At 40.3% G+C, this 9,781-nt stretch overlaps 1 long non-coding RNA gene across 1 annotated transcript; it reads left to right on the top strand.

The window, feature by feature from the left end:
* The first annotated feature begins 111 nt into the window (after positions 1-111).
* On the top strand, positions 112-5,508 carry LOC132379608 (uncharacterized). Its single transcript, XR_009507485.1, has 3 exons — positions 112-466; positions 1,084-1,208; positions 3,568-5,508. It is a non-coding gene; the product is annotated as an uncharacterized LOC132379608 (long non-coding RNA).
* The last annotated feature ends 4,273 nt before the right edge of the window (positions 5,509-9,781 follow it).

The following is a 9,781-nucleotide window of genomic DNA, read 5'->3' as shown; positions in this document are numbered from 1 at the left end:
GCTGCACTCGAGATCTGCAGAACGTCTGGTGGTTCGGGGCGCGAGCAGCTCCCGGGGGCGGGGCGGGGCGGGGCGTGGAGCCAGGGGAGGAGATGATTGGAGGAGGGGGCGGTTCCCAGCGCGCACGTGACAGCGGGTCGTTGTCACGTGGGACAGGTGGGACCGTCTCTCGGGTGGTTGAATCACTTCGGACAGGTAACGTAGTAATTATAGGCGGGCGGAGACCCTAAGGCGATCTTGGAAGTGCCATCCAAACCCCTGCCTGAAGAAGTGAGTTCAGAGAGAACACGAGGAAGTCTGTAGATGCTGATGGTCTTGAGCAACACGTACGAAATGCTGGGGGAGCTCAGCGAGTCAGGCAGCGTCTCCGGAGGGGTAAACGACTCGGGCCGAGAAACTTCATCAGGAGTGGAAAGAAATGGGGCAGAAGCTTGTAATAAGGTGGGAGAGGAGAAGGAGTACGTTGGTAGGTAATAAATGAAACCAGTTGAAGAGGAAGAGTGGAAAATTTTAAAGCGAGACTTTTTAAGTGCATGGGGGGGGGGGGGGGGTTGACTTCAGGTTTTAAGGCCAGGTAACCCAGGTAGCAAAAACACACAATTTATGGATGTAAAGTTTGGAGTGCGATGGGGGTTCCTGAAAAATGATTGATCGTGCTGATTCCTGCGGTCAAACTAGGGAAGGTGATTCAACATGGAAGTGTTCGGCTTCTTTAATAAATGTTGGGTTGATGATGGATTTGGGTAACCTGTAGTGGCATTGCTGTCTTTTCTACTGCTTGCATCTTTTCCAACAGAGTCAATTAAAAATATATGAACTCACCAGTAGTTGTAGTTGATTGGGAACCCCATGTTTAAGTTTGTTTCTATCAGTTTATATGAGTAAGTGAAATGTAAGATATGTCAAAAATATTCCCACTTGATTGTAAATTTATGTTCATGTTTCAATATTTAGATATTTTGTATAGTTCAACAGTTACATGATAAAATATTTCTGCTTTTTGCAAGTTCTTTATGATTTAGCCAGTCTGAGCCCTGATGGTAGGTCTCAGCCCCAAGTATCAATTGTTTATTCCTTCCATAGATGCTACCTGGCTTGCTAAGTTTCTCCAGCATTTTGTATGCATCTCTCAAGATTACCATCATCTGCAGAACCTCTTGTGTTGAGGAGCCCAGGATTTCTTTTGAAGTGATATCTTTTGAAAGCAGGTAACAGAAGACATTTTAATAAAAATGCAAAGTCTGCAGATGTTGGAATCTGAAGCAAAAAAGAAAGATGAAAAATACTCAGGGTCAGGGAAATGCTGTTTTTTCATCTATTGTGTGTTATTTAATTATGTGCAAATCTATTGACCTCGGCCCATTGTCCATTGAAGATGATGTAGTGGGTTCTGTTTCATGCTCATACATTTTCACTGTTTATGATTTTACTTGTTCTTTTCTGGCATCTTTCTGTGTAAATATCCTTGATGGTGGGTATGCCAGTGCCAGAGATGCTTTGGGGATGTTGCCTGATCACCGAGTTCCTTCATTTGGCTTGTTGCTCCAAATTTTCAGCATCCTCTTGTCTCTCCCACCCCCCCAATTCTGATGAAAGGTTATTGAACTGTAAATTTTACTTAGCACTTATTTTCTAACTTGCTGAGTATTTTCAGCAATTTCTCAATTTCAGATTTCACAGTGACTCAAAAGATGCGGAGTTTTGTATCTCTCAATTCCATCTTCCATGTAAAAAGTGAAAACAGATCTGTGCAAAGTGATCTCTGTTACAAACATAAAACAGAAAATAATTTATTGCATAAGTATTTACTCCCTTTAATATGACAAACCAAATCATCACTGGTGCAACCAATTGGTTTTAGAAGTCACGTAATTAAATAGAGAGTCATGGTGTTCAACTGACTGTAGTAAAAATATATCTGAATCTGGAAGGTCCAACTGCTGGTGAGTCAGTTTCCTGGCAAAAACTAAACCCTAAAGACAAAAGAACTCTTCGACCAACTCAGGAGATAGACAAAAGAAAATTTCTAAGTCACTGTATATCCCTTGGAGTACAATTGAGTCAATCATCAAGAAATGGAAATGATATGGCACAGCTGTAAATCTGCCTAGAGCAAGCTGCCCTCAAAAACTGAGTGACCGTGCAAGAAGAGGACCAGTGAGGGAGGCCACCAAGTGACCTATGACAACTCTGGAGGAATTACAAGCTTCAGCGACTGAGATGGGTGGGACTGTGCCTACAACAACTGTTGCCTGGATGCTCCACCAGTCACAGCTTCATGGGAGAGTGGCAAAGAGAAAGCCAATGTTCAAATAAACCTCATGTAATCTCAGCTAGAGTTCGCCACAAGGCACATGGGAGTCTCTGAAGTCAGCTGGAACAGGGTTCTATGGTCTGATGAAACCAAAATTGAGCTTTTTGGCCATGAGACTAAACACCACACACCATCATAAATACATCCACCCTGCAATGAAGCATGGTGGTGGCTGCATAGTGTTGTGGGATGCTTCACTGCAGCAGGTCCTGGAAAGCTTGTGAAAGTAGCAAATTGCAGGGAAGTTCGGGAGGAAAACCTGATGCAGTCTGGAAGAGAACTGCGACTTGGAAGATGTTTTTCCAGCAAGTCAGCAGCTACAAGTATAAAGCCAAAGTTACACGGGAATGGCTTAGAAACAACAAAGTTAATGTCCTGGCGTGGCCAAGCCAGAGTCCAGACCTCAATCCAATTGAGAATTTGTGGTGGACTTGAAAAGGCTGTTCACTCAGATCCCCATGCAATCTGGCAGAGCTTGAGCAGTTTTGTAAAGAAGAATGAGGAAAAATTGACGTGTCCAGATGTGTAAAGCTGATGGAGACCTATTGACAAAGACTCGAGGCTGCAATTGCTGCCAAAGGTGCATCTACTAAATATTGACTTGAATGGGGTGAATACTTGTACAATCAATTATTTTGTTTTATATTTGTAATTATTTAGATCACTTTGTAGGGATTTGTTTTCACTGTGACACGAGAGGGTCTTTTTCTGTTGATCAGTGTCAGAACGAGCCAAGTTAAATATGCTGATTCAATGTTGTAAAACATGAAAACTTCCAAGGCTGGATGACTGCATGACTAAGAGATAGTGTTTACATTTTTTTTTGAAGGAGTGAGTGACCATTAAAAATGAGCAGTGACAAAGGATCCAGAAGTGGTGGAATCTAAGTAGATTCTAACCTTTTTTTATGTCATGAACTAATACCATTAAGTGAGGGGTCAGGAGACCCTCATGTAGATGTTTTCAAGCTAGATGAGTCAAGATAACGTTATCCAGATCTTTTTGAAAGTGAAAATGGGAAAATCACAGAGGATTAACAAGCCTTCACTCCCTTAACTCAGCTAGCACTAACTACCTTTTGTATTTTCCAATCTTTCTTGGTCTTTCTGTTCTATTCCTTGCAATTTCAAGGAATCTAACTTTTCCTTGGTCTGATAAAAGGTAATTGATATGAACTGTTTCTCTCTATATAGATTCTGCCTGACCTTCAGTTTTTTTTCAAGCATTTTCTATTTTCTATTTTTAAATCCCAGACAAATTTGGATGCCAAGATTGTGAAAAATTTAGAGAAAAGAGAAATATTCTGCAACAGAAATTGCATGGTGCTCGCTTTGATTTTATCAAAGAAAGATCATTGTAAGAGACCATCTGGATAGCTTCATTTCAGAACATCACTTATTATCCCTGCAACTCAGTAACACGCAAAACTGGTTGTGAACCTCACAGATGAGAGGAATCAACAGTTTCTTTCAACAACTGAAATTCATTGAGAGAGCATACTGAATATTTCAGAAGCCTCCTCTGGCAAACTATTGACAGAACACCAACTTCATCACAAATAAAGTGGAAATACGTTCTTAACGACTGTGATTTTCAGGTACAGAGCTGAAACTTGGTAAGTGCATGTGAGATACCTCATGGTACCACCAACAGCTGAAGAACCTTTAACATTTTCATATATGAGAGATTAACTGATAACAGCATACTCTCTAAAAGGAACACATCAAGCATTGGAGTAAAGATTATCTAACATAAGGTCGTTTACACCAGTCAAATCATACAGATGCTCAGCTCCCAATTCTTCAAACTAGCTTTTTTTTCCCCTCGCAGCTCCATCATGAGGGTTGGGGAAAAAGATCGTCCTGAAGGTGTAATATCAATGCCGACTCATGGACTGTCATAGACTGGGAGGTTGCTGCAAGAATCTCTGCAACTTGAGACCAGGATGGCAACAGGGAATGATATAGAAGGAATCTAAGTTTATCACTATTGGATGAGATCAGCAATCTGCAGACTCCTTGGAATATATCATTGTTGGTGATTTGAGAAATTGCATTATACATAAACCATTATCGTTTGCAATGTCCTTCAGATCAAAGTGATAATTTGCATGGAGGAGAGCAGATGGGCAAGGAGATCTCTGTAATTCTAGGTGAGAAGTTTTTGCTCTGTAACACATCTGCCTGCATCTTTGTAAATTAGAGAGTATGCAGTGTCCATTGGAGTGCTTGAGGCATTTTTGTAACCCTATGACTAGAGTACTGTATAAATTTAAAAACTGAGCATTCATGTAGCAACTGGTAGTGTGAGCAGTGAAACAAATAAAACAAGGCCTATTTCAAAGGGAGATAGAACTTTACTGTTGGGTGTGTGTTGTAACATTGAAGAAACAAAGATCAAATGAGTTCTTATTGAAAGGCATTGATATAGTAATTAATGGAAGGCAATAAAGACAAGATAAACTTCTGTTAAGTATCACATCAAGCTCTAAGGAATAGTAGGAACATAATTGATTTCATTGTTTTAATTAGCTTGAAAAGTATAGATTTCTGAGAAAAGCAAGGTTTAATTGCTCTGGGTGCCATGCTGATTTGCAGAGCTTGAGAGTGGCTTCGGGCTGAACAGCAAAATCTGGGCCTGGAGTGTGGTCTGTGCTGGAGCCTGGGTCTTAGTGCAAGATAAAATGTACTCTTCAGACCATTTAAATTGCAGCCCAGATTGGAAGTGGGAGCTGATTTTGCTCACTCTCCGTGATGGTCACTCCAATCTCCAGGATGCAGAACCTTTCGCTGTTCTGTTGTTGGGTCAGTTTAAACATTGGCCCAGATAGACTGTAAAGGCAGGGTGTCGGTCAGGACAGAGCTGATTTTGCTGGTTCTCTACAATGGTTATCTCCGTGATGCTGAGGCTATGAAGACTGTCTGCTGATGTGTTGAACTGATAAGTGGAACTTCAGGCTTTCTCCAAGTTGCTCTGAAGTTCAGATCTGAGAACACAATTTTGGTTTGGAATGCTGTTTTTCACTTCGATTGTTTGCAATTTTTTTCTTGCATATTGGGTGTTGGTCTTTTATTTTTACTTTATTCATTTTTTTTTCTTTAACTGGGTTCTTTTAGGTTTCTTGCTTTGTGGCTATCTGTGAGCAGGGAAATTTCAAGGTTGCATAATTTATACATTCTTTGATAATAAATGAGTCTTGAAATATTACATGTTTTCCCTTTGGTATTGTTTAAATCTCTGAAGATAATCAGGTTAGCTCATTATTCACATATTATTAAACTTGTACTGACCACAATAAATTAATCAGTTTATTTAAGAAAATAGACAAAACTGCAGATGCTGGAAGTCAGAAATAGAAGACAGTACAGTGGAGCACAGGTACAGGCCCTTCAACCCACCATGTAAGTGCCCCTAATGCTTGCAGAAAGTCTGCATCCCTCTATTCTCTGGCTGTGCATACTTACAGTATGTCTAAATACCTATTAAATATGATCATTGTGTTTGCTTCCACCAACTCCCTTGATAGTAGTTTCAAGGTACATACCACTCTTGTTTAAAAATGCGTGCCTTACAAAGCACTTTAAAATTTTCCTCTCTCATCTAAAACCAATATCCTCTACCATTTGACATTTCCATCCCAGAAATGAACTCTATCTACCCTGACTATGCCTCAAAGTTTTATATTTCCATCAGATTGTTTCTTAGCATCTGACACTCCAGTAGGGGAAAAAAAAATCAAGTTTGTCCAACCTCTCTTCATATGTAGTACTCTCTAATCTAAGCACCATTTCTAATCTAAGAATCATTTCAGCACCTTCTCCAAAGCCGACAATGTGGTGACCAGAACTGCATCTTCATACCCCATTTGAAGAAGGTAAGCACACAGTATGTTTTCTTTACCACTCTATCTACTTGTGTTGCCACATTTAGGGAGCTGTGAACTTGCAGCCTAAGACCCATCAGTCCAATGCCAGAATGTAAGAGTAAGAGTTCTGCCAGTTACTGTACACTTTCCTCTTGCATTTGCCTGAAAATGGAATGCCGCCTTTTCCAGATTAATCTCTATCCTTTGACAATCTTCCTCACTATCCACAATTCCACCAATTTCTTAATTATCACATCTGCAAACTTACCAATCAGACCACCTACATTTTCATTTAGAACATTGGTTGAGCTTATAACACAAACAATAAAGGATCCGGCATTGATCCTTGAAAAACACCACTGGTCACACTCTAACTAACAGCCCTTCACCACTATCCTCTGTCTTCTATGACCAAGCTAATTTTGTATTCATGTGACAAATTCCTGATGGACCTTGAGTGACTTAATCTTCTTGACTAGCCTTCCATAAATGATCATGTCAAAAGCTTTAGTCAAGTTCAAGTAGACAACATCCACTGCCCTACCTTTTGTCAATCATCTTCATCACTTCCCTAAAAACTGAATCAAATTTGTGAGCAGGACTTTGTCAACACAATGCCTACTGACTTTCTCTGATATGTCTATACTTCTCCAAATTTGACTAAATCCTGTCTTAAGAATTTCCCTAGCGCAGGAGGTAGGATGTAAAAAATTATAGGCTCACTGGCCTATAATTTCTTGGTTTGCCACTATTACCCTTCTTAAATGAAGGAAAAAGACATTGGCTTTTGTCCAGTCTTTCAGAAGCTCACCTGTGACAGAGTAGCTCAGTTAAGGGTCCAGCAATTCCTTCCTTGCCTCCTCAGTATCTTGGGATAGATTGCATCAAATTTTGGAGATTTATCCACTTTAATGTTTTTCAAGAAACCCAACACCTCCTCAATATTGACAGAGTATCAACAGAACAGCCGACTGGTGGCACAATGACATCAGCGCCGGACTCTGGAGCGAAGGTTCCTGAGTTCCAGGCACGCCTTCCGCCTGTGTTGGGTTGAGTGTCGAGCTCGCAACTCGGTCTCATTTTTTAAAAAAAAAACAACTGCGCTGTGGGAAGAACGTGGGGGACCACTGACAGAATCTTTCCTCCAAGACTACCACTTGGGGGGAAAAAGTGGTTGCCGAGGCTCTGGCAGAGTATGGCAACATAACCCATCCATGATTTCACCATCATCTATCTATGTTCTTTGGTGAGTCCAATACAGTGTACTCATTTAGGACCTTGCCCACTTCCACTGGCTCCTGATACAGATTCCCTTCTTTGTCCTTGTATGAACCAACCCTTTTCCCACCTATCTTTCTTTTAATGTAAATATCAAATAAAAATTAAAAAGTGCAGCAAGTACCAGCATATCACACAGTATCTGTGCCAGAAAGCATAGTGGGAATGAGATGGTGAATTAAAGAGCCAAGCAATTGTAAATTCACAGTCATTCTAGCAGACAAAAGCCAGGTGCTTTGCAAAGAAATTTTCCAATCTATATTTGCTTTTCCAGTGCAGAACAGAACTCATTGTCAACACTGAATGCAATATACTAGATTGGAAGAAGTGCAAGTGAATTCCTTTGGTCTTTGTATGGTGAGGTGTGAAGAGGTGAAAGAAGAATTGCCTGTGGTTGCATGGAAATTGTCCTATTTGGGGAGTGTTTGGTGGCAATAGAAGAGTGACCCAAGGAATTTTGAACCGTTCCTTTGTAATGAAGTTTGAGGAGCTCGAGGCATGGTGCCAGGCTAATAACTTCTTCCTCAATGTCAACAAAACAAAAGAGATGATCTTGCACCACTTACACCCCTCGTTACATTGACAGCACAACCTCTCACTGTCCCATCATATTCAATCAGGGAAGCTTCCACTTGATTGTAAGGAGGCTGAAGAGGGCTAGACTATGTACATCCATACTTGCATCATTCTACATACTACATCATACTTGCAGTGGTGAGCATCCGAACAAGCCGCATCACTGCATGGTATGGAAGCTGTACTGTGGTGGATAGGAAGGTTCTACAATGGGTCATCAAAACTGCCCAACGCATCACTGGCACCAGCCTACCCACCACCAAGGACACTTATACAGAAAGGTGCCAGATAAGGGCCAGTAATATCATGAAGAATCCCACCCACCCTGCCCATGGACTGTTTGTCCCACTCCCATCAGGAAGGAGGCTATGTAGCATCCTCACCAGGACCCACCAGACTCAAAAACCGTTACTTTTGCCAAACAATAAAGTTATCAACGCCTCCACCTACTTGCACACCCCCAACTACCACTACTTTGTCATTTCCTGTCTGTCATCTTATGTACAGACAAACTTGTGCCTATTGTCACTTTATAGACATATAAACAATCTATATACGGTATATGAGCTATCGTATTCATATTTATTGTGTTTTTATGCTGTATTGGAGCATAACAATTATTTTGTTCTTTACACTTGTGTACTGGTACAGTAATGACATTAAACTATCTTGAATCTGAAAGGGGAAGGGAATGTACCTAGCATGGGAAACTTGTTGGAGTCAACAGAAATTCCAAAGAATGATCTGTTGAATGCAGAGGCTGGTCGGGCTGAAGGTGAATTCTATTCGTGCTCTATCCAAGAGAAGGTGAGAGCAGAGGAATGGGAAATAGATGAATTTTTTTAAATCACTCTGTCTGCTAAGGTGAAGGTGATGCCACAGTTCAGGAATAAGAATGGCATTTCAGAGGCACCTGTGTAGAATATCAAATCCTTTGAACAAATATGACAGATCAAGGAACTAGTACAATAAAAGGCAGACCTTTCAAAGGGCAGGATGTGACCGTATAGTTCAGACTGCTCTTGTAGTCTATAGATTTGTAATGAATGTTTACAGCTTACATCTCCTCTGAGAAGGCAATAGAGAGATCTAGAAAGAGTTAGAAGTGAACCATTTGAAGACTTTTCTATATAGAAGGTAGTGTGGGAGGCTGTATAGTCAAGATAACTGGAAATCTGTGGTCTTGTACTGGATGTCTATCCGTCCTTGACTCACGTACTTGCTGGCTAAACGTGGCCTTACTTTGAAATATCACAATAATTCATGGGTTTAGGAAGGACTGCAACATTAATAAAATGAGTGGATGACAAGATTAGGAAAATGTACTTTAAGTAATGGGCCAGGTCAAGTTGGCTGTAGCTGGTGACTCTGAATATAACTAATGCCACTTAGAAATTCATTGATAAGCAAGTTCCAGATCTATACAGGTGTGCCATAAATCTACCACAAGTGGAGTGGCAGATGCTAATGCATTTTTGCCAGGGCATTATGCCTCTGCAATCCTACAACTGTCAGACCTGATGTAGGATTAAGATCCATATGTTTGAATGAGATTTACTGATCTGAAGATTAAGATAAGGGTAAGTTTAGTATTTACTTATAATGTTTTGAAAAATGTTCATTGCTTATTGATGTTTTAATGTTTAAAATAATTTAAATATTTAATTATATAAACATTTTAAGTTTTATAATATCCCTGCATTTCAGAGGGATTTAAAATTTATTATAAAACCTTACAGAGTTTGATA

This window comes from Hypanus sabinus, chromosome 22 (genome assembly GCF_030144855.1).
Source record: "Hypanus sabinus isolate sHypSab1 chromosome 22, sHypSab1.hap1, whole genome shotgun sequence".
NCBI classification, from domain to species: domain Eukaryota; kingdom Metazoa; phylum Chordata; class Chondrichthyes; order Myliobatiformes; family Dasyatidae; genus Hypanus; species Hypanus sabinus.
Note: the sequence above shows the minus strand (reverse complement) of the source record. Positions and strands in the feature narration are given on the sequence as shown.